Consider the following 26,224-nt stretch of genomic DNA (forward strand, 5'->3'; position numbering starts at 1 on the left):
AGATGTATAATTTGTATGAATATAAATAACAAGGATGAAATTCTATGTTGCATGGGTGAGTTTTGGTCAAAACTGACTGCACAAGCGGCAAAATCAACGCAATATCTAAAGAAAACGCCATACCTGACCATTACTGTAATTTGAATGCAGATGAAAATAGAAAATATTGGCAATATTTTCTAGCTGGAAGGGATAAGATTGAAAATAGTATGAGTGGCTACAAATGATTGTCCTCTCTTTACCACTATAGGCTGACCGTGTATGTGTGATACGTAATGAGGGTAGTCCATGTTGACCACAATATGGAAGGCTGATGATTTAGATAAGCCTACTCATGATCTAGCTCTAATATGAAGTCTAACGTGTCAGACAGAAATATGCATTACGCATTCGATAATTGATTGACGGACCACATTAAGATTATAATGGCTTTGTCTTTCGGAAATACACATTCGAAGTATAGGCCTATATGATTTTTTCTATTTGCTAAATATTAACAGTTTCTTCTCTTTCATCTCATTCCTCCATCTTAGGTATATGATACTGGAATACATTTTACAGTTTAGCCATTTAGCAGACGCTCTTATCCAGAGTGACTTACAGGAGCAATTATGGTTACCTGCCTTGCTCAAGGGCACATCGCCAGTTTTTGCACCTAGGCGGCTCGGGGATTCGAACCAGCGACTTTTCGGTTAGGTCTACTGGCCCAACGCTCTTAACCGCTATTGGCTACATGCCACCACACGTATTCAATGGCTATCCATTTTGACAGCTATCCGTGGCAATTCAAATGACAAATAGGTAGCCTAATTGCTTTTGTCTCCAAAAAATGTCTAAATTCAAATAGCTCTCATTTTTTCTACATTTTGCTATAGTCCTTGTTCGGCCTGTAGCTCAAGACTAACTTGTAAATATGTATTATTAGTGTGATTGGAAATTGGAACCGCACCTTATGCTTATCTAGGTCACATATAGCTGCCATTCCTCATTGTACATATTGGTCCAAGTGCGTCACACTATTCAATTATAGCCTACAAATTCGCAAAATGTGGTTAGGTTTTAAAGTGGCAAAAGCAATAATTGATGCGCAATAATCTTAGAACGTTGTAGCCTATGCATGCAACCCCATGTGTGTTTGTCAAGACAAACTACTTGTAGGTCCATGACAGCATGCAGCCTCTTCGGAGGGAAAAATCTTTACGTGTGCCCGTCTGACCACTTCTATTGGGTGACACATCAGACGAGCAGTTTGGGAGCAAGGTTCACTTGTGGAGGAGGCTGAGTTACACGAGTAGGGAGTACAGCATCTCCAACCGGCTCGCACAATCAATTGGGCTGGAAAATTGGCGTCGACTTGATTGAGAGCGCGTGCATAGCCTGCCAGGAAGATTTGAATGGTGATGTAAAATATAAGGGTAAGTTAAACGTGTCTCACTTACTTTAGATAACGTGTTGCGATTCGATTTTATACAGCAAAACACTAATTCTAAAGGAATACTTTTTTTGTGATTTAAAAAACGATAACGGCTACAAAAAACACAACAATTAGCTACTTAAAGACAAAGGTTAATAAGTCTGCGTTTCTTTCTTTCAGTATGTGTGTGTGTGTGTTTGTGTGTGTGTATGTGTTTGTGTGGCCGCGCGCGCGCTCTCGTAAACGCCTCCTGTGTGCGCATCATCAACCTATAGGAAATGCCACCTTTACATAGCCTACAGAAACATAGCTACTGTAAGGTGCGGTAACACTTAACATTAATCAGATCCTGCAAATGAGATCTAGTTAGTGTAACCTAATCTCGATCACAATCTCTTGCAGTATAGTTTATTGAAGTTGAAATAAACCCAGCTAATTCTCATCATAATCATAGATCTGAATCCTATTGTTTGACCGCTAGAGTTCTACTCTTTGTTTATACATTTCCTAGATTTATATTATTATATTTGACCATTTTACATGATTATTCAACTAACAAACGTTCTGTATTTCCTATTTTTTAACGCACTCTTTTCTAAATAGTATTTTTCATGATATGTGAAATTCGTAATAGGTTACCGCTTGTACGTGCGCATCAGTGTCCATAAATACGCATTGCAATCACCATGACCTAATTTAAAAGTAACAACATGGAAAACGAAGCAAAGAGAAAAGTAAAGCAAATGCAAATCTACCTTTTACATATGTATCAATGTTAAAAAAAAATAATACGCACGCTGGAACCAACAGCGTCGAAGCATTGAGAATGGCAGAGCAGGTCGTCTCATTATGCACAGGCGATTTCCCAGGCAGAACCCTTGGTTTCTTCACTTCATGTTTCCGATCCGTACCGCTCACACACGCTCGGAGCTTCGTCACAAACAAACAAGGCAATGTTCGCTTTCAAAACGGCAATCAAATACCCAAGAACCGGTGGGGGGAATTACTCCCGCAGCGGCTAGATGGTAAGCTGGATTTGCATATTTTGATGCACTAATTTCCTTGATGTATTTAAATATGGTTGCACGTAGCTGATATGCTTGTCTACGTCATTGAACGTGACCTCGCTGTTAAACCAAAACGTGAATCCGGGTGAATCAAATGGATACGCCTGCAATTAGGCAGGGAAAGACTAAGAAAGAGAGCTGTAGGAAATTACTTTTCCCTGACATACATTTAGTGTTTCACAAAAAAAGACATGCTTTATGTCCTCCGAACTATTTAACAAGGAATTTGAACCTCATGGATAAATATGTTTTTAGCCTAATAACCGATGATGATAATAATAATAACAATAATACGAATTGCAATACATTACATTACCTTTATTACTTGTTGAAACTTGTTAGTAACATTATCGGTATTACCGTGGGGTTTAGCTAGCCTACATATTTGGCAGCCCAAGCACATCATGCCACGTGGTCCTTGCACAATTTGAATGATGATGTAAAATATAAGTGTAAGTTAAACGATGTTCCATCTTATAGCTAGATCTTCTGAAATTAATTATCACAGGTTCAATTCGTACAACATTGGTACAGGTCCTGTCATCACAATGTGTGTGTGATAGAGAGAGAGAGAGAGAGAGAGAGAGAGAGAGAGAGAGAGGGGAGGGGGGGTAGTCTATGCAAACGAACATAACTGCACAGGTGAAGGCTAAAGTATAAAATGTTTTCCCCACAGATTTTACATTATTACTGACGACCTTCAGTCTTGGTTTGGGATTGTATCATCCACATTATTTTCACCCTTTTGTCTGAAGCACTGTAAATGCGTTCCGTTTGTCATAACGCGTTGTAAATGCGTTCCGTTTGTCATAACGCGTTCAAGGAGGGCCTGCAGCAAATTCATTACCGACCGCGATCACTTCTGGTCTGGGAACGGGTGAGTCCACGCCAAAAGACGAACAATGCCTCTTCAGTTCGTGCCCAACAAAAGAGCGAGGGAACGTATTTGAGTTTCAGAGCACGTCCTTTCTTACACAGAAGAGTGGACTTACCCCCCCCCCCCCCTCAAAAAAACTCTCAGACTCTCAGAGCTTCAATTGTGCACTCTCTATTTGGTGCTGTAGATGTTATGGGAAAGTTCTCTCCCCCCCGCCCCCTCCCTCTCAATCTCTCCTTCTCTCATGTGCTTGGAATATGCTCAGGGTTAACTCAGAGCAACCGAAGCACGCGTAATGAACTGAGTATTAGCGGCAATTTTAAAGGAAGGGACGGCCGTGGACGGCTGGATATTTGGCGGACTGTCCACCGGGTCCCACACAGCATGTCTCTTATCTGGGATGATTTCTGATTGCATATGCCGATTGCGGCGATGCTTCTCGCGCAGTTTGAGAAAGTAAGTGCAACTTTGGTGATTATCCTTCGACTGTGCGTAAACCCAATGCAGTTTGATGTCCTTAAAGCCAATGCAGTTTGATGTGCGTAAAGCCAATACAGTCGGACGTGCGTAAAAGTTAGAGTGAAGTTGAATGACTCCGTGAATAATAGACAACACTAATTTGGTTCTTATCGGCTAGTGGACGTGATGTAGGCCTGTATAAATATGTTGTTCTAGCTGAGGAAGACCATCTAGGCTATGATTAGTGTTTAGGCAGGTCGGAGGTATGTTTAGGCAGGTCGGAGGTGTAGTTCATGGCAGTGCTTCGTTGGACTAGTGCTCTTCCCTGGCACATACATGTTGGCACGTTCGTTTATTTTGTAGACTACTGAATTAACTGAAATAAATAAGCAGGATGAAAACTCGGAGCTTTATTCAGACTGGTGGCATGAGCTTGTCGCAACCTGTCACACTCACAGCGCAACAGTAGCCAACGCCTCTCAATGCATTGGGCCAAAGTGCACATTGCGCAATGACAAGTTTTGTTGGTAAAAGGTAGGCTATGTGATGGAAGTTAAATCGGCCAGCTGTGATTCTTAATCTTAACTAACCGAAAATGAAATATCTTAAATTGCTCCGAACAGTTAAGTCTGGTCAAAGTGAATGTAGGCTACATCGTATGCGTAAAGATAGGTTGCACAGCGTCTCATGCTGGTATTGTGTAGGTTCTCTGTATCATATCGTGTAAAACATACTTCATTTCTCTCTTGAAGGCTACAGTACAGTGGGCTAATTGTGAAAAATTACAGTGGGCTAATTGTGAAAAAGTTATTGTAAATAACGCTACATAATGATCCAACTCATAATGCCCACGCAAACTTCATCAAATAAACGAATAAAACAAATTCACTCATTAGAAAGTTACCATTGTTGGTTTGAATTAGTTTAATTACATATCACAATCATAAAATATCACAGCGATAGTCTATTACAATGTCAAACAGTGTTATACGGTGTCAAACGTTCAAGTTTTTACTGGCATATATTCTTCAGGGGGAAAATAACAGCGACATACTCTCGGTAATCAAGGCATTACTGTAATCAAGGCATTACTGTAATCAGGGCATTACTGTAATCAAGGCAGTACTGTTCTTTAAAGTGACAGAATGACACAAACATACAGTATAGGATCACAGTTGCTAGTCTGTTTCATGACAAATGTTGTATGTTGTATGACGCACCAAAAGGCTATGGTGGGGGAAAGCATGACTTTTATGTTTACAAACACACTTCTGTTGAAATTGAGAATTAGTATGAATGATAACATTAGGTCAGAACTATTGGGAAACTTAAATTACCTGATTAGCCTACTTTGGTACTGTTACAATTGTATGTTGGGGTGTTTGATAAAACAAATGCGTGGTTGAGTCCTGTGTAGCATACGTTCCAAACTGTTGAGAAATAGATTTAGGAAATGTGGGTTTACCCTGAACCTACCCTGATTTACAAATCGATTATTCTAACTATATTCTACAATATTCTACATGATTGGATCGAGTCTGCTTGCTCGGTGCATTCTTGGAGGGTCCTTTTGTTAGCCTTCAAATGTCAGTTGAATCAACTGGTGTCACTTTGAGGGAATGCTAATGTAAAGCTAACCATGGACACTTTAATTCAACTAAAGTGCAGTCAGATTTTAACCGCGTGCCATGTGCGTAATAATTGCACAGGGCTGGGTTTCATATAATTTAGGATTAAGAAGTGTTGTGTCTGAGCAGCTGGATGGATGCCTTCCCACCTATTTGGTCTCTCCTGTTAGCACCTGAACGACATGTTTCTATAGGGCCAATACAATAACATGGTGAGCAGCAACAACACAGGTGAACAGGTGCATGGGACGACGTAGATGGAAATGCAAAACATTTTAGCGAACGTGTAAAGATTGTAGGCTATAGGGCCTGCAGTGAATTAGCCATTGTTAAGAATACATATCACTAAATTAATAGCGCTGATGAAGGACTACAACGTCACATTTTTGTGCAAATCACCTATGCTAAGCCATTCAACATTGTATTGTTTTACCCTACATTTGGAACCTCAATTATTATAACGTGGAAACCTCTTGTTTAGTATTATTGGCATCCTAATATTAGTGTATTGTAGCCTAATACCTTTATAGAACGTCGTTGCTGATTATCATTGGATATCTCTCTCCCTCTCTGCTCCCTTCTGCCCGCTCTCTCTCAATTCACACACGCACACGCACACACACACACACACACACACACACACACATAAACTCTGAGAATTCTTGCAAAAACCTCATAAAGTAGGCTACCCTATATATATGGGCCTATGGGTAATAGCATTGTCATACAGCCCTAGCTCCTATAGCCTAAAAACACGTCCGTGCATGAAAACATATCGTTAATAGGTAGGTCTATGTTCTTGAATATTTATGTCCTACTAGGTCTGATAAATATGTACATTGAATGTTTTATACATAGCCAAGATAAAACATGTTATGTGTGTGACTGTGCAGAAAAATGAACGCCTATTTGACAATGCGACATTGCCAGTATAGCCTACCTGGTAACCATTGTAGTTTATACATCGGTCACGACGATGAAAACATAAAGCCAATAGGATTTCGACTCAAATCGAGTCAATGAATGTGTCTCGACTCGCATTGTCTCTCACACCCGTATATTCGAACAACCCGGCCCAGTTCCATGCTACAGCAAAGACCCTACTCGGTTCTAGCTGTGACGAGAATACAGGAACGATGCTCTAACTCAGCCCTGGAATGCTGTCATATGTCCTCCATAGATTTGAGCTCTTGTATTTGGTGGTTTATTCTGCTGGCTATTGTACCCTTACTGGCTTCAAAAATGATCAAGACGACCATTTTTATACCATAGCACAATCATTTTGTCTTTCCGTCCTTTTTTATCATTCTGGAAAAAGCGTGCAGACCGCTGGCGGAAAACCGAATTATTCCGGTGCGCTTGGTAATGACGCGAGGAGATTTGCCACTGCTCGTGCATGAATAGGAGTGTGCATTTGCGATTTTTCATGACATCATCATCATTAATTTACACTCCCGCGGTCTGAGGCCTTTGACCTCGCCGGGTTGGTCCAGATTTTGGCATTGGAAGCCTACCCCTCCTCCCCGTTTCCCCCATTCCTTGGGGATGGCCCTTTCCCCTCTCCTTTTAGACTGTTGGCAGCGGCTAGCCAAAAGAACGGAAGCCTTGGTTTACAGATTTCGGCATCTCTTTCATCTAACACGCTGGATACGTGCGGACAACTTGACAGACACATTTTGGCCACAAACGAGGTCCTCTCTTCATAATCCAAAACAATCGAGACGTTTAACCTGTGTAATTTCCGCCCTTTCACCAGGCGGATTTTCCACCTCCTCCGTATCTTCTTCGCTGGCCTCACAGGATATGTATTGCTCCTGCCACAACGATTTAATAGAGGCGAAAGCGCCTTTTGTGGGATTGAATCATTTGCATTGCAAATCAGGGCCTGTGCAAGGATGGCTGCACCACAGCCTACTGTTCTCTCGCTTACTTCAACTCAGTGATGTTGGCGAATGTCATCTGAATATGACATAATCTAAGCACAGGGATTATATGTCCTTTTATGGACGTCGTGTTTTTTTAACAACGAGTGTGTATGTGGGAGTTTGGAGGACTCATTACATGGAAGTGGCCTATATGGAAACAAAATATGATTATGTCGGCTATGGGAGTCAAATTAGGCCTACTTCTATATTGTGGTTTATTTGCCTCAAAGTATGGTGGACCACTCCTGAAAGCAGGGGCACAATCCCCAACGCCCGGAGAACAGAAGACAATTCTGGAATATTTTAGAAGAATGGGAAGTGGGTTGTTGTCTTTGGTTATCTAGCTGTATGAGTGTGATGGCCGTCATAAAGCTAGATAACCGAAAGTAAAAACGACTTCCAGACTCATCACGGACCTTGGAAATAGAAAATGGAAATAACAAGATGCATAAACCTACTCGGTGCACAAAATAATAACCTCGTTGGCTGGTATTACGAAGTAGATTTAAAAAATCTTACAATTATAAAACATTGCTATAGCATTAACTGGACATGTTCACTTATTGGAAATGTGAAAGAGTTGTATTGATTTATTACTCATATTGATTGATTGCGTATATTTAATGTTTGTGGTATTAGGACATTTGAAAACTTAATGTAGCCTATAGCTAATCACAACCATGAGTAAATGTTGCACTCACACACACACACACACACACACACGTGCGCGCGCACACACACTATCATGTTCATGCTTCTTGTTATATTCATCTTGAAATGCGTTATTTTCTATAATGAAATGTGGTAAATATGATATAGAAAATATATCCGTCTGAGAGTGCTAGCCATAGCATACATGCTCCGTCTGTTTGGATAATGTAGGCTAGCATTGAGAATGAGATTGACATTAACATTTTTTTATTTCAGCATGATGAACTCCAACCAGGAAACGGCGCTGGCATCCCAAACAGCAATAATTAGAATGTATACAGAGCTGACAAAAATGGAGAGGAGGGATTTGGGTATGGGCTAAAAGAGGGAGGGGGGTTCGGCCCTGCTTAATTGATTCAGTTAACCACAGGGCTGGAGATGTGAACGACTGGACGCTCCCATTCCCACGCTCGGGGGCAAGTGGCAATGCCATGCCCAGTCCGAATATGACAGACAGCGCCGTGAGGGGGGGGGGGGTCATGAAAAGACGTCAAGTGCACCAGACTCATCTGCATCCCCATAGAAAGAGGCGATGTTGCCCACCCAGCGGACGCGGCCTCCAAACTTGGAGTAGTAACGGTTTTGAATGCGTAATTCGTTGCCAATTGTAGGCAACTGACAATTAGGACCGTGGGTCATTATCTTAAAACTGTTTGGGTTTATGCATCCATACAAAGATGTTCTATAATTACGGAATTGTATATGGGCATACTTGAGCGCTCTAACACCGATCTATTGTTTGACTCATGATAATTAATGTCACAGAGAATGCAATAGGCCTAAAGAAGTCTAACGAATTGAATAGATGACATCACGCCATGTGCACTCTGTATTTGAATTTGAACAGGGCTTTAAAAAATCTTACATTTAATTGTAAAACAATGCCTAATTAATATAAATGATTTTTTCACAGAGGTAGGCCTAGCTAAAGCCAACATTTATATTAATTGATTTAATTGTGATTAATATTTTACATCCGAATAAAATGCATCTGAAAGAAATAGCCTTAAAGTGCAGGGATAGCTCCCGGGCTGCTGATTCTGTATGTTGGATGATATTAGCTATACAGGCCATTATATTAGTCGCCAGTGGATTTGTTTATTAACTATCAAGGGAGTACATGGCATTCATAAGGCACATGGTGATCGGCGGGATAGTTGTTTTGTTTCTTTATTGATGGTAACACAGTTGGAATCTTACAAACGCCATAAACATTAAAGGATTTGTTGGTAACACAATAGAGTTGTATAAAACATTGTTACTAAAAGATGGCTTTCCAACAATACATATTTAGGCTACATTTGAGAATAGCCTCCATTTATGATGCCAGTTGTATGATGCCGGATGTTTGTTTTTTTAATGGATGTTAGTGGTCTGTTGTCTGCAGATGAGGTTATTGTTATTCTCGTGCTCTTCGGCTGTGGCGTGATGAGAGTCTCATGTAGGCTACACCTTTAATTAAATGATGAATTGTTATTTTGCGAATAGGTCTATTGTATATTTAGGATAGTCTTAGTAACTTATTAGGCATTTTCAGATGGATGTTAAGGTTTATTTTTAAAATATATTTTGTAATGTCCTATGATATAACCTATTGTAAGCATTTCACTGTTAGTCTACACCTGTTGTTTGCGAAGCATGTGACAAATACAATTTGATTTGATTGTATAGCCTATAGCGCTTGATTGATTAGCTGTAACCTGAAATATGAAAGTAATATGTTTGTGCCCAAATGCTGGTCTACGTTGTTTTTAGCTGAACGGTCATAGGCCTATGTGGAAGATGTATAGGTCTAAACTGCCTGCGTATGCAGTGGTAGGCAATAGTGCACAGAGGTTTATTCAAGTTCAATGTTAAATAGGCTCACAGTGGCTGAAAGGGGTCTCTTGCCGAGTTTCTCACACCGTAAGACAAAACTAGTGTGTCTTGTTCCGACCCTTTTAAAAGACCGTGTACAATGCAGGTCATTCATTATACGTTTGCCTGAAAGAAGATTTGAGAACACCATTTGGAAAAGCAGTGAATAACCACGTTTCATTGTTCCAGGATAAGTTGTTAGAAATCGTTGTCTAGACTTATGAATGGCTGCATTGTTTTCTAGTCTGGGGCCATACTAAATGTCAGCGCAGTGTAAATAAAAACTTGAGGTCTGTAGTGTAACCCAGCATATATAAATCAGTTGATTCTCCTCAGTATAAAAGGCCACTGCACTGACTGAATACAAATATTTCTTCATCATTGGAAGTCTGGAGACGTTGGTGTGACTTCACCACAATTCTATTTTATGCTTTTTACAGTAAATCATTTCAACAAATTATTCCTCAGCCAATGCATTTTTGGGCAGAATTACTAGCCTGTTTGTGTCTTACTAGCCTGTTTGTGTCTTACTAGCCTGTTTGTGTCTTACTAGCCTGTTTGTGTCTTACTAGCCTGTTTGTGTCTTACTAGCCTGTTTGTGTCTTACTAGCCTGTCTGTGTCTTACTAGCCTGTTTGTGTCTTACTAGTCTGTTTGTGTCTTACTAGTCTGTTTGTGTCTTACTAGCCTGTTTGTGTCTTACTAGCCTGTTTGTGTCTTACTAGCCTGTTTGTGACTTACTAGCCTGTTTGTGTCTTACTAGCCTGTTTGTGTCTTACTAGTCTGTTTGTGTCTTACTAGCCTGTTTGTGTATTACTAGTCTGTTGGTGTCTTACTAGCCTGTTTGTGTCTTACTAGCCTGTTTGTGTCTTACTAGCCTGTTTGTGTATTACTAGCCTGTTTGTGTATTACTAGTCTGTTTGTGTCTTACTAGCCTGTTTGTGTCTTACTAGCCTGTTTGTGTATTACTAGCCTGTTTGTGTATTACTAGTCTGTTTGTGTCTTACTAGCCTGTTTGTGTCTTACTGGTTTGCAGTAGCCTACTTTGATGTTCTTTGTAGGCTGTCATACACTATGTTTCACCATAATGCAGCACTGTACCATACAGTGGATGTTAACCCCAGTCATTCTCTTCAGTATGTAAGCCATCACAATGCAATGCTAGATGTAGCCCAGTAATGCCAGAAGAGAACAATATCACATGTCTGAAACTGCTGCAAATCCATCTCATAGTCACTCTCAATATTCCTGCTGTTCATGCTGTAACATAGAAACAGGCAGGCAGCAGTTTCCATGGGGCGTACACTGTCTCCAGAGCATGAGTGTATATCACGTTAATGGTATTTAGTCTCCTTGTGAACATTGGAAAATCATGCACGAGTCTGTGGTAATATTATACATACTCTATCAAGTTGTATATTTAGCTACAATTCATGTAGGCCTATACCCGACAGCAGACAGTCTTACATATTTTTTCTCTAGCTCATCTTTGTTGGCTGAGTAGTGTATTTTACAGTAGGAAGTGCTTGGAGTGGATGTGAGAATGGTTGTGGTTATTTATGAAACTTCCATACAGGCAGGCTGGTGGAAAGGAGAGGAGGAGAGGCCTTGCCATCCTTTTCAAAAGGTCCATTCTCACAGAGAAATATAGGCGTCTGATTTGACTATGCGTGTAGAGATGGGTGGGGACGACATTGCCTCTCTCTGCTCAGTAACGCTGGCTCTTCTGTCACCTCCCTCCCCACTCACACTTACAGTGCTCCACAGCCATTGTTGTCACATGATTGGCTGAATAACATAACCATGGCAACCATGGCAGGTTTTTCATATTCATTGGACAAGCAATCAGCATATTTGACACCTGCGTGCCAATTGTTTATGTGCAGAGGGCTCATGTCTTTACAATCAATACAAGTGAAATCTGGGTAGTGACTTTATGATGAGGTCTGTGCAGGTCATTTCTATAACAGACTAAGGATGTAAAATGGTCACCAAGCTGTTGCTACTGTTATTATAGCTTAAGTATTGTCATAACACTGATGTTTTATTGCATAGGGACAGCTGAAGAGTATTTCTCTCCGCTAATACAGGAGTAATAAAGGCCTAGTTCACTAATTTTGTGGATTTTTACATTTATATTTATCAGGGGTTGCTGCAGCATCCTCAGCACCCCTAATTCCCACAGCTATGGCTTTCTGCATCATGTACTGTAGATGAGGAACAATGGCTGTGTCTCAGTAGCATCTGGTCTGTCTGGTTTCAGCATGTCTCTCTCTGTGTCTCAGTAGCATCTGGTCTGTCTGGTTTCAGCATGTCTCTCTCTGTGTCTCAGTAGCATCTGGTCTGTCTGGTTTCAACATGTCTCTCTCTGTGTCTCAGTAGCATCTGGTCTGTCTGGTTTCAACATGTCTCTCTCTGTGTCTCAGTAGCATCTGGTCTGTCTGGTTTCAGCATGTCTCTCTCTGTGTCTCAGTAGCATCTGGTCTGTCTGGTTTCTACATGTCTCTCTCTGTGTCTCAGTAGCATCTGGTCTGTCTGGTTTCAGCATGTCTCTCTCTGTGTCTCAGTAGCATCTGGTCTGTCTGGTTTCAACATGTCTCTCTCTGTGTCTCAGTAGCATCTGGTCTGTCTGGTTTCAGCATGTCTCTCTCTGTGTCTCAGTAGCATCTGGTCTGTCTGGTTTCAACATGTCTCTCTCTGTGTCTCAGTAGCATCTGGTCTGTCTGGTTTCAGCATGTCTCTCTCTGTGTCTCAGTAGCATCTGGTCTGTCTGCTTTCAACATGTCTCTCTCTGTGTCTCAGTAGCATCTGGTCTGTCTGGTTTCAGCATGTCTCTCTCTGTGTCTCAGTAGCATCTGGTCTGTCTGGTTTCAGCATGTCTCTCTCTGTGTCTCAGTAGCATCTGGTCTGTCTGCTTTCAACATGTCTCTCTCTGTGTCTCAGTAGCATCTGGTCTGTCTGCTTTCAGCATGTCTCTCTCTGTGTCTCAGTAGCATCTGGTCTGTCTGCTTTCAACATGTCTCTCTCTGTGTCTCAGTAGCATCTGGTCTGTCTGGTTTCAACATGTCTCTCTCTGTGTCTCAGTAGCATCTGGTCTGTCTGGTTTCAACATGTCTCTCTCTGTGTCTCAGTAGCATCTGGTCTGTCTGGTTTCAGCATGTCTCTCTCTGTGTCTCAGTAGCATCTGGTCTGTCTGGTTTCAGCATGTCTTTCTCTGTGTCTCAGTAGCATCTGGTCTGTCTGGTTTCAACATGTCTCTCTCTGTGTCTCAGTAGCATCTGGTCTGTCTGGTTTCAGCATGTCTCTCTCTGTGTCTCAGTAGCATCTGGTCTGTCTGGTTTCAACATGTCTCTCTCTGTGTCTCAGTAGCATCTGGTCTGTCTGGTTTCAACATGTCTCTCTCTGTGTCTCAGTAGCATCTGGTCTGTCTGGTTTCAACATGTCTCTCTCTGTGTCTCAGTAGCATCTGGTCTGTCTGGTTTCAGCATGTCTCTCCCTGTGTCTCAGTAGCATCTGGTCTGTCTGGTTTCAGCATGTCTCTCTCTGTGTCTCAGTAGCATCTGGTCTGTCTGGTTTCAACATGTCTCTCTCTGTGTCTCAGTAGCATCTGGTCTGTCTGGTTTCAGCATGTCTCTCTCTGTGTCTCAGTAGCATCTGGTCTGTCTGGTTTCAGCATGTCTCTCTCTGTGTCTCAGTAGCATCTGGTCTGTCTGGTTTCAGCATGTCTCTCTCTGTGTCTCAGTAGCATCTGGTCTGTCTGCTTTCAGCATGTCTCTCTCTGTGTCTCAGTAGCATCTGGTCTGTCTGGTTTCAGCATGTCTCTCTCTGTGTCTCAGTAGCATCTGGTCTGTCTGGTTTCAGCATGTCTCTCTCTGTGTCTCAGTAGCATCTGGTCTGTCTGGTTTCAACATGTCTCTCTCTGTGTCTCAGTAGCATCTGGTCTGTCTGGTTTCAACATGTCTCTCTCTGTGTCTCAGTAGCATCTGGTCTGTCTGGTTTCAGCATGTCTCTCTCTGTGTCTCAGTAGCATCTGGTCTGTCTGGTTTCAACATGTCTCTCTCTGTGTCTCAGTAGCATCTGGTCTGTCTGGTTTCAGCATGTCTCTCTCTGTGTCTCAGTAGCATCTGGTCTGTCTGGTTTCAACATGTCTCTCTCTGTGTCTCAGTAGCATCTGGTCTGTCTGGTTTCAACATGTCTCTCTCTGTGTCTCAGTAGCATCTGGTCTGTCTGGTTTCAACATGTCTCTCTCTGTGTCTCAGTAGCATCTGGTCTGTCTGGTTTCAACATGTCTCTCTCTGTGTCTCAGTAGCATCTGGTCTGTCTGGTTTCAGCATGTCTCTCTCTGTGTCTCAGTAGCATCTGGTCTGTCTGGTTTCAACATGTCTCTCTCTGTGTCTCAGTAGCATCTGGTCTGTCTGGTTTCAGCATGTCTCTCTCTGTGTCTCAGTAGCATCTGGTCTGTCTGGTTTCAGCATGTCTCTCTCTGTGTCTCAGTAGCATCTGGTCTGTCTGGTTTCAACATGTCTCTCTCTGTGTCTCAGTAGCATCTGGTCTGTCTGGTTTCAGCATGTCTCTCTCTGTGTCTCAGTAGCATCTGGTCTGTCTGGTTTCAGCATGTCTCTCTCTGTGTCTCAGTAGCATCTGGTCTGTCTGGTTTCAACATGTCTCTCTCTGTGTCTCAGTAGCATCTGGTCTGTCTGCTTTCAGCATGTCTCTCTCTGTGTCTCAGTAGCATCTGGTCTGTCTGGTTTCAGCATGTCTCTCTCTGTGTCTCAGTAGCATCTGGTCTGTCTGGTTTCAGCATGTCTCTCTCTGTGTCTCAGTAGCATCTGGTCTGTCTGGTTTCAGCATTTCTCTCTCTGTGTCTCAGTAGCATCTGGTCTGTCTGCTTTCAGCATGTCTCTCTCTGTGTCTCAGTAGCATCTGGTCTGTCTGGTCCAGCATGTCTCTCTCTGTGTCTCAGTAGCATCTGGTCTGTCGGGTTTCAGCATGTCTCTCTCTGTGTCTCAGTAGCATCTGGTCTGTCTGGTTTCAACATGTCTCTCTCTGTGTCTCAGTAGCATCTGGTCTGTCTGGTTTCTACATGTCTCTCTCTGTGTCTCAGTAGCATCTGGTCTGTCTGGTTTCAGCATGTCTCTCTCTGTGTCTCAGTAGCATCTGGTCTGTCTGGTTTCAGCATGTCTCTCTCTGTGTCTCAGTAGCATCTGGTCTGTCTGGTTTCAACATGTCTCTCTCTGTGTCTCAGTAGCATCTGGTCTGTCTGGTTTCAGCATGTCTCTCTCTGTGTCTCAGTAGCATCTGGTCTGTCTGGTTTCAGCATGTCTCTCTCTGTGTCTCAGTAGCATCTGGTCTGTCTGGTTTCAGCATGTCTCTCTCTGTGTCTCAGTAGCATCTGGTCTGTCTGGTTTCAACATGTCTCTCTCTGTGTCTCAGTAGCATCTGGTCTGTCTGGTTTCAGCATGTCTCTCTCTGTGTCTCAGTAGCATCTGGTCTGTCTGGTTTCAACATGTCTCTCTCTGTGTCTCAGTAGCATCTGGTCTGTCTGGTTTCAACATGTCTCTCTCTGTGTCTCAGTAGCATCTGGTCTGTCTGGTTTCAGCATGTCTCTCTCTGTGTCTCAGTGGCATCTGGTCTGTCTGGTTTCAACATGTCTCTCTCTGTGTCTCAGTAGCATCTGGTCTGTCTGGTTTCAGCATGTCTCTCTCTGTGTCTCAGTAGCATCTGGTCTGTCTGGTTTCAGCATGTCTCTCTCTGTGTCTCAGTAGCATCTGGTCTGTCTGGTTTCAACATGTCTCTCTCTGTGTCTCAGTAGCATCCGGTCTGTCTGGTTTCAGCATGTCTCTCTCTGTGTCTCAGTAGCATCTGGTCTGTCTGGCTTCAGCATGTCTCTCTCTCTGTCTCCTGGACATGAACTTGAACTTGAGACAGGCAGCCAGACACCATCTGTGCGCGATGACTAATGAATTCAGTGCATTCACGGCTGTGGAGCACCACCATTGATGAGCAGACGACCCCCAGACTGGGTTAGCTCTTCATCACTAATAGAATGCAGGCACCAAACCAGCTGTTAGTCAAATTTTTTTGTTTATGGAAAACAAATGAGTGTGTGTTTCATTTGGTGGTCATATTTGTGAGTGTGTGCATGACTGCATGATTCCCAAATGTTTGTGTATATACGTGTTAATTGTACATAATGCATGATAATACCCAATTGTGTGTATAAATGTCTACTGTCCACCTTGTCGGCCAACTATTTCTGACACCTCATTTGAAATCCCAAGCCAGCCATTATAAACAGGCGGCCGGGCTAAAGACATTGCCTTGATAATTGAAAGGGTCGGTTTAGCATTTCCGTGATAAGGCCTGGTAACTGAATAAGGTACTAGTGCTGAAACAAGCCAAGCGCTATGTGAATTCCTCAGTCCCTCCTCCTTCCTCCCTCTCAGGCCTCTGTCACACACACCAGGCTTTTCCCTCTGGTTGGTGTCGCCGTGGCAACGGGAGGTGAGCTCACTGTGCGCACGCCGGCATCAGCGCCGCTGGAGCAGGACAGGTTCTTGGTTTCAGAGAGAGTGTGTGTGTGTGTGTGTGTGTGTGTGTGTGTGTGTGTGTGTGTGTGTGTGTGTGTGTGTGTGTGTGTGTGTGTGTGTGTGTGTGTGTGTGTGTGTGTGTGTGTGTGTGTGTGTGTGTGTGTGTGTGTGTGTGTAACTGACTAGAATGCCACTCTCCTTGTCTCCTGGGCTCAATTTAGATTCATCACACACATTGAAGTGTTGCAATGTTTTTCCTGTCAGGTGACTTTTTCCTCCATTAACAGTGGTGTGATGGATATTCTTAGCAGTGCACAGGGTGACCACACACAGTAGATATGGCTGCTGCTCTCACACAGTGACGACAGCCTGCCGCTGTAGATGCTGTTTCAATCGGCATCAAACATGTGGCAATGCAGTGCATTTCAGTGCACACCCACGCACGCAGTAAAGCCACACACACAGTACCATTGTCTCTTCTTACCACTGGTTCCACTGTGGTCCGCCTCCTGCCTCCTCCTAAACGATCAACCAGCCATAACATGGGCCAATAATCCATTGTGGAATGTCATGGTTGGGCCCTTTTTAATGACATCACACATGGTCACTTGAGCGTGGTTGTGAGGAGCAGCATGCATGCTGTGCTCTGCCACGGTGTCCCTCCCTCCAGCAGCCTGCATGCTGTGCTCTGCCACGGTGTCCCTCTCTCCAGCAGCATGCATGCTGTGCTCTGCCACGGTGTCCCTCCCTCCAGCAGCATGCATGCTGTGCTCTGCCACGGTGTCCCTCCCTCCAGCAGCATGCATGCTGTGCTCTGCCACGGTGTCCCTCCCTCCAGCAGCATGCATGCTGTGCTCTGCCACGGTGTCCCTCCCTCCAGCAGCATGCATGCTGTGCTCTGCCACGGTGTCCCTCCCTCCAGCAGCATGCATGCTGTGCTCTGCCACGGTGTCCCTCCCTCCAGCAGCCTGCATGCTGTGCTCTGCCACGGTGTCCCTCCCTCCAGCAGCCTGCATGCTGTGCTCTGCCACGGTGTCCCTCCCTCCAGCAGCCTGCATGCTGTGCTCTGCCACGGTGTCCCTCCCTCCAGCAGCCTGCATGCTGTGCTCTGCCACGGTGTCCCTCCCTCCAGCAGCCTGCATGCTGTGCTCTGCCACGGTGTCCCTCCCTCCAGCAGCCTGCATAGAGGTGGTTATGGACATGGTGTTAGTCATACCACTACATTAGAGCTACCTACCTCCATGTCTCACTGTCCATGCAATTACCTTCAAAACATGACTGGATAACAGTCAGTTTATTAGGACGTTAATGACAGTTAGTCCTACCCCACACGACTAACATGTTTAGAAAAAAGGGTTCTTAAAGGGTCCTTTGGCTGTTCCTATAGGATAACCCTTTAAAAAAACTTTTTTGGTTCCAGGTAGAACTCTTTTGAGTTCCATGTAGAATCATCTGTAGAAAGGGTTTTACATGGAACACAAAACGGGTTCTACCTGGAACCAAAACGGTTCTACCTGGAACCAAAAAAGTGTTTTTTTAAAGTGTTCTCCTATGGGGACAGCCGAATACACTTTTATGTTCTAGATAGCACCTTTTTATCTAAGAATGTACACATGTATTTTTATGATATGGGTTTGTTTGTTAACGGGAAGCGCAAATGGAACATCTGATAATGATATTATTGTTTGAGCAAAATGTTTAACTCTGAATTAAAGGATGCTAAAATAGATGAGGAACAAAGCAACATGTACAGTCTTTAAAACATCATAAATCAAACGTACAAAAATGGATGCAGAAGACATTTTAGTTTGTCTCATAAGCACACAGTGTTACTTACACTCAGATAATGGATTTAGATAATATGTAAATGTATAAAATACATAATAATAAAACATAAAAAATCCATTAAAGGCCAAAGTAGTAAACAATTGTTAACTTGCGTTTTAATAATTTATATTCAATAACATTTTTTTTTCAAACATACCTCCCTACCCATTCCATATAGTGATCAACAGAATTCAACAAATATGCTAATGCTAGCTAGCTATATTAGACTTACGTCATCATAATTGCTAATGGTAATGATGCTAACATCACACAGCAGAAGTTATTGCGGCAACAAGATGAATATGACTGATGTTGTGAGCATTGGCGCGTACAATAGCAACTCTGGCTGCATACGTATGAATGGCGGCTTTACAGTATACGCCTAAACCATCTGCCTGCCTGTCTGTCCTTTTCAATATGTCTGTGCTCCGATGGCTTTTGATTATGCAAATATCCCTGCTATAAATAAATTAGTATAATTGCATTTGAAATATGCTTTGAATCCTCTCGTAAGATGAATGTGTGTTAATAATGTATTTCATGTTGCTGCATTATTCATTCTCAATTAATTACAAATAACCAACAGAGACGCCTTGTGGCTTTACTGTTCTGACGTACCGTGTGTGGACACTGTACTTTTTATTAAATGTTGCCATACATGTCATTTTGCTCTGGTCTATTAAGGCAGCGGTATATAATTGCTCACACATACTCTACACATGCAGTCATTTTACAGTATCTAATTTAGTAGTTAAAGGGCCCTTTCATGTGAACATTTTTATAATTAATTTGAGCAAGGCCTATGGTTTTAGAATCCACCAACCAATTCGTATGGCTCAAATAACTGTAGAATCCATTTTTTACATAATGAATGATGCCGACTACTTTACCTTCCGTTATTACGGAGGGGGATGTAGGTGACTTGAAATACGCATAAACAGAGGCAGCACTGCTACAATTAAAACAGGCCAGTCTTTCTCTTTTTAAGGAGCTGACTGTTCAGGCGATGTGTACTGTTCCGCAATTAAATGATGTGGAATCTTGGCTTGTCTAGGGATATGGCTACGCTGAATATAGAATAGTAAGCACTGCAAGTAGTCGCCACGGTAACATTAGCATCTGGACCTTTTATGCAAATTTGATGAGAGAGGACTCATGCATATACGCCAAGGCACCAGAGCCAGCCCCTAATATCGTTATTAGAGAGGGGGAAATTACATATTTATAAGGGGGACAGGGGTTAGGGGGAGGGGTGCTTGCCCAGTGTTGTCGTGAAGAGCCATGATAGAGGGAGGAGGGGCCTGGTTGGCTCACTGAAGGAGTGTCTCTCCCTCAAGGTGCCACCATCTTAAGGCGTTTGGCAGTGGTGAGCGTGTGAGGAGGGTAGACCTAAAATGTCCGCTGGCAAATAGACACACACAGGCGTAGGCGTACACGGACATGAAGCGTGGTCGGTGCTCTGAGGCCAATTATTCAATTAGTGGCATCGTCAGCCATGCATGCCAAGCACCTAATTTGCATACACAAATTCCTTAGATTACTGTCACCTATGTGATTTTCCCTTGTCATGCTTTCCAATATTGGTGTCTCACACTGTGTGGACTGCATCTGTCACACCGGCAAACAAAAATTAACTAACTGTATTTGACTTTTCCACTTTTAAGCAAATTCTTGGCTACAGACAAAGCGGATATCTCTGTGTCACATTGCATGTGAAAATTGGTATGCTCTCTTTGGGATTTTAAATGATTCAAGTGTTGGCAAAACATGGTATGAACTGTGTCAAGTTCGCTTGCAGGCCAAAAGTAAAACTCGAAGATGGATTCATTAACTAAGTCCAATAGTATAAAAAATAAGACAGGACGCCGCCATTGCAATAGTTGTAAAACATGTCTATATGCCATACTCTATTTCTGTTATCATTAGCCTAAAACACTAAACATCAAATAAATTAAATATAATTTTAGTCTTTGTCAAAAATAACCTAGCTACAGTTTCAAATTCCATACTGCAATGAAGAGGCTACAAAGAAATAAACAATACTATCCATAGCTAGTTTCAAATTATGCTTCTAATTGTTAGAAAAAATTACAACAAAGAGTCAGAGCACTGTATGTCAATCTCAGTGAATGTTCAATTACCCAGCAGCAGGAGAAAGGAAGGCAATTAACAAGTATTTGCAATAAATTACACATACTTAGCAATGCGTAGGTAGCTTCACTGCTGCCCCTGTCTCTCTCAAGTAGAAGTGACACTGGTCCAGGTTCAGTTAAAGAAGCTCTCTCTCTCTCTCTCTCTCTCTCTCTCTCTCTCTCTCTCTCTCTCTCTCTCTCTCTCTCTCTCTCTCTCTCTCTCTCTCTCTCTCTCTGTCTCTCTCTGTCTCCCTCTGTCTCCCTCTGTCTCTGTCTCCCTCTCTCTCTCTCTCTCTCTCTCTCTCTCTCTCTCTCTCTCTCTCTCATCTCTCTCCCCTCTCTCTCTCTCTCTCTCTCTCTCTCTCTCTCTCTCTCTCTCTCTCTCTCTCTCTCTCTCTCTCTCTCTCTCTCTCTCTCTCCTTCAGGCTTACTTGTCTTATTCTTCACTTAATTATTACAAAGTGCTCACTAAGAAGTAAGCGTCCTCACACTTAGTGGCACACACACACACACGCACACGCACGCGCACACACACACGCACACACTGCTCAGCTAGACATGTACACAGCATTTGCATTTTTTGAAATCCCGAGGCACAACCGAGGAGAGAGTGCAGGAAATTATTTTGAATGCAATCTAGTTCGCAGCATCACCCTTCTCCAACACACACACACACACACACACACGCACGCACGCACGCGCGCACGCGCACACACACACACACACACACACACACACACACACACACACACACACACACACACACACACACACACACACACACACACACACACACACAACCACATTTACTGTACAGAGAAAGCAACCAATGAAGTTTGCTTTCTAGTAGGTAGACACATCTTCCATTATGGTTTCAACAATGTGGACCAAGGCCACCACGTACGGTATATAGGGCCTTTCAGCAATATCTGCAATGGCTTGGTACTTAATAAAGCGCTATAGGGAAATAGATTGATAGGAAGTCATACAATTCTGTCCTGTAAATTTAAAGAATGTCCTCTAAGGGCTCGGATACACCGGTAGCGTTTGTCGGCTGAGACTATTTAGCACCTCTGAACAGAGTGCAGGCCGTAATTTGCAAACTGAGTGCAAACCGATTCTACATCAGAGGAGGCGGATGGGAGGAGCTATAGGAGGACGGGCTTAATGTAACGGCTGGAATGGAAGAAATACAACGGAGTCAAACATGTGGTTTCCATATATTTGATGTGTTTGATACCGTTCCATTCCAGTCATTACAATGAGCCAGTCCTCCTATTACTCCTCTGTTCCACATAGAGAATTGCAAGGAAATGTCAGCAGTCAGACGTCCTCCAACCGGGGGTCCCTAAAATACACCATGCCGAAGGAACGGCAGATGAACAGCAGATCAACATTCACTATGGTGTGTGCTGTCTCTGAGCAATCAGAGACGGAGAGGTTGTGTGAGAGATGAACCCTCATCCAGCAGCAGAACACATCTGTGTTTCTGTGTCTGTGTCTGTGTGTTTGTTTGTGTGCGTGCATGTGTGTGTGTGTGTGTGTGGGGGGGGGAGTGTAAGTGTAAGTGTAAGTGTGTGTGTTTTATATTGTGCACATGTCTGCCTGTAAATGTGTGTTCTCACTACAGTACACCCTTGTGATGTAGTCCACATTATGAACATACTGTCGTCATATGAAACAGGCAGCTATATGGGAGCAGACAGTTTCTTCCTGTCACCCCTCTTCCTGATGATGCGTGGTACGCCCCAGCAGGCTCCTAGAGAAGGCAGGATAATTAAACGGATGCGTGGTACGCCCCAGCAGGCTCCTAGAGAAGGCATGATAATTAAACGGCTGCGTGGTACGCCCCAGCAGGCTCCTAGAGAAGGCAGGATAATTAAACGGCTGCGTGGTACGCCCCAGTAGGCTCCTAGAGAAGGCAGGATAATTAAACGGATGCGTGGTACGCCCCAGCAGGCTCCTAGAGAAGGCAGGATAATTAAACGGATGCGTGGTACGCCCCAGCAGGCTCCTAGAGAAGGCAGGATAATTAAACGGCTGCGTGGTACGCCCCAGCAGGCTCCTAGAGAAGGCAGGATAATTAAACGGATGCGTGGTACGCCCCAGCAGGCTCCTAGAGAAGGCAGGATAATTAAACGGCTGCGTGGTACGCCCCAGCAGGCTCCTAGAGAAGGCAGGATAATTAAACGGATGCGTGGTTGAGCCTCTGCTAATGGATTATTACCTCAAGGAAATGAGACAGAAAACGCAAGTCAGACTCTGATAACATTAATGGGCACTGTATACAAACAGTGTGAATGTCTGTGTTTGTTTCTGTATGGGTTTTTGATTTCAAGCTTTTGTGTCGACCTGTGCCACAGTGCTCTGTCTCCATAATGGTTGTCTTAGTATCTGAGCTTCTGTGGCACAGTAATTCCCTGCATGTAGGCCAGTAGCCGCATAGCGAGAGGAGGGGGATGGGGGTGTACAGGAGAGAGATGCGAAGAGACAAGCCTCACAAGCCATAAAGGGAATGGGGTGCCAAGCAGTTACCCTACACCCTGCCGTAGGGCTATGAACACACCGACTCGGTTAACCACAGAACCACAGGAACATACTAGCACACTTAGAAATAAAGGTAGTAAAACAAAAAGAAAGACAGTAAGAGAGAGAGAGTGTGTGTGAGTCTGTCCAATACATTTGAATGAATCATGAAGTGAAATCACTTATCTAAGATTCAGTCCTTAGATTTGTCTTCAGGAATCACATGCTTTGTTCAGCAGGTTCAGTGCACAGATATAAATGTGTCTTGTATGAATTCCACGTAATATTATTGTCATGAATACATCAATGCTCCAGTGCTACATTGTCATATTTTGGGATTTATGCCAGTGATATCTGTTCAATTGTTCTGGATTTCCTATCAATAAATATGAATACTTGATAATAACATATTGTTAATGTTCATTTGTTCTGAAAGAGAGATAGATTCATCTTATTTTAGATTACTGTTGTAGCTAACCCATTTTCCTGTATACAGTATGTGTGTGTATATATACATGTGTGTGTGTGTGTGTGTGTGTCTATGTGGGTGTGTGGGTATGTGTGTGTGTGTGTGTGTGTGTGTGTGTGTGTGTGTGTGTGTGTGTGTGTGTGTGTGTGTGTGGGTGTGGGTGTGGGTGTGGGTGTGGGTGTGTGTGTGTGTGAGTCTGTGTGTGAGTCTGTGTGTGTGTCTACGTGTGTGTGTCTACGTGTGTGTGTGTGTGTGTGTGTGTGTGTGTGTGTGTGTGTGTGTGTGTGTGTGTGTGTGTGTGTGTGTGTGTGTGTGTGTGTGTGTGTGTGTGTGTGTGTGTGTGTGTGGGTGTGTGTGTGTGAGTCTGTGTGTGTGTGTGTGTGTGTGTGTGTGTGTGTGTGTGTGTGTGTGTGTGTGTGTGTGTGTGTGTGTGTGTGTGTGTGTGTGTGTGTGTGTGTGTGTGTGTGTGTGTGTGTGTGTGTGTGTGTTCATCCTGGTTTGACATGGAGGCTTTATAAGAACTGGCAGCTGTCAGTCTCCTGTTGACGTCTGTCAGGAAGGCCAGACCATCACATGGACACACAACAGAACTCTCTGAGACCCTGGAAAGATACTTGAGATAAAGATAACACCCATTGTAAAGCTGTGGACACAAGACATCGTGTTTAGACAGTAGGATGAAAATACCCATTCCAGTGTTGCCATACAGACATCTTCAGCCATTGATGTAAACACATTTCTTCTAAATGATCATAGTATGTGTTTAATGCCGTAATGCAATGCCTCATCAATCATGTCCCTTGTTCATCATTGGTAGCTACTCAAATGAACTTTGCAAGAACTCTGGCTTCACTCAATTGTAGTATGAATGTCAACACATTTGGTTGACCGGATCCAGGTGTCAATGGTGACCTTCTTTATGGAGAGCTATTGCAGAGATATGGTTTGAGGACTTCATATATTGTTCTGGCGTGAGTTTCCATTGTTTGTGGACTTATCCATTCTCTGTGCTGTGAAGGACATCACTAGTGATGCTGTTCCCTCTGAAAAGTAGATATAAATGAGATTCTCCTTGGTGGGTTGGAGAGTTCACCCTTGACCCCAGAGGGCCATGTGCTCCCCAGAACAGGGTCTAGACCCCACTTCCCCACTCCAGACTTCTTCTGTCCAAAGACTGGGGTCAGGGTTCCGGGGGACAGGGGTCAACAACATGGCACCTCATGGAGCATCGGTATGCAACAAAACGTCTCTTGACAAGACCAGTCTGGGCTACCATTCATGTAATACAGTACAGTTCAAATTCAACTTGTATTGTCACATGCACAAGTAGAGTGAAATGCTTCACTTGCAAGCCCTAACCCAAATTGCAGTAATCAATATCAAAATAGTATAACTTAAATAATAAAAGATATCATGAAAAATACAAAATAAATGAGGAAGCTATATACAGGGTCAGTGTTCAGTACCACATTTTAATGTGGAGGTATGCTAGAGTAATTTGAGGTAGATATGTACATGTAGGCGGGGGATTAGGATCAAGTGACTGATAGCAGGATAAATAGTAGTAGTACATACCCCTGCTGCTGCTATTCATTTTTAACCGCCATTCAAAAGAACAATGTTGTACCTATCTGAGTAGGCCACTGTGGGTTAATTTAATGACACATAGAAAAAGCATTTAAAGATGTAACTCTGGAAAATATCTTCAGTCAACTGACAGTACCACCATTTTTCACAGAAGGATCTTAAAGCCGTTTCTAAGTGGTGCGAAGCGGTCACGTGACATCAAGGTGTTTCAGCTGCTATTTGTGGCCGTATGTAAAGGTTGAGCCGACATTTTCGTGAAGTTATTGCCAATTTGAATACGGCAGAGCAAACTTAGCGATGGTAAATGCTACCTCTGTTGACAAGCGTCATGTGATCACCTCTCTCCTCTGCATTGAGGGAACATGTTCATTGTGATTTTGTCTAGAAACGATATCTGACATGTAAAGGTTAGTGGCTGCATGGAAAATCTTTACATTTACAACCTTGCCTCTGTGTGTGTGTTCCCTCGTGTTGCAGGGTTGGAGAAATATGGCCCTGATTCCCCTGCTCAGGAGAGAGGCCAAATGGACATGTTTGTCTGGGTCTTTGCCTACCGCTGAACCAACATGAGCTCAGGTTAGAAAGCCAACGGGCCCCCAAAAAATACAAAGAAGCAAATGCCAGACTGACCATGCTGTGTGTGTTATGTGTGTGTGTGTCCGTGCACTCTGTTCATCTTCATGTGAGCGTGTGTACATGTGTGTTTGAGCGTGTGTGTCTCTGCAAACCCGCAGCAAAGTTATCCTCTGTGTTGATTTTTATTTGTATTTATTTTTTTGCACCAAAGAAAACAATTGATAGTCAACAATACAAATAAAACAATTGTGCACATGTGGTTGGAAGCCCAAGGGCTTATATGAAAACCACAACACACAAAACAACATACAAAGATAATAAAAAAGGTTTGTTAAAACAGATAACAAAACCTACTAATTAATAAATGTATAAATGAATTGTTCAGTAATCACCAAAACAAGATACATATTTGTTTTGTTTAAATGTGTTTGCATGTGAGTGTGTAAAAGTTAGGCTATATGGAGAATATCAGAGTAAACCCTTGGATGTTCGTAGCAGTCCAGGGAACACAGTAAACAGAAAAACACTGGTTTGGATGTTCGTAGCAGTCCAGGGAACACAGTAAACAGAAAAACACTGGTTTGGATGTTCGTAGCAGTCCAGGGAACACAGTAAACAAAAAAACACTGGTTTGGATGTT

The 26,224-nt window shown here is 43.1% G+C and overlaps 1 long non-coding RNA gene across 3 annotated transcripts in view; it reads left to right on the forward strand.

The window, feature by feature from the left end:
• Positions 1-1,041: 1,041 nt before the first annotated feature.
• The window catches only part of LOC139577157 (uncharacterized), a 71,635-nt gene continuing 46,452 nt past the window's right edge, over positions 1,042-26,224 (forward strand). The window contains exons 1-2 of one of the 3 annotated variants that reach the window (XR_011675222.1): positions 1,042-1,415; positions 25,486-25,584. This is a non-coding gene — a long non-coding RNA (uncharacterized lncRNA). Of the gene's footprint in view, positions 1,416-1,758; positions 2,440-3,540; positions 3,815-25,485; positions 25,585-26,224 lie in introns of those variants that run through there. The other 2 variants (XR_011675224.1, XR_011675223.1) reach the window with 2 other exon arrangements.

Source organism: Salvelinus alpinus, chromosome 5 (assembly GCF_045679555.1).
Source record: "Salvelinus alpinus chromosome 5, SLU_Salpinus.1, whole genome shotgun sequence".
NCBI lineage: Eukaryota > Metazoa > Chordata > Actinopteri > Salmoniformes > Salmonidae > Salvelinus > Salvelinus alpinus.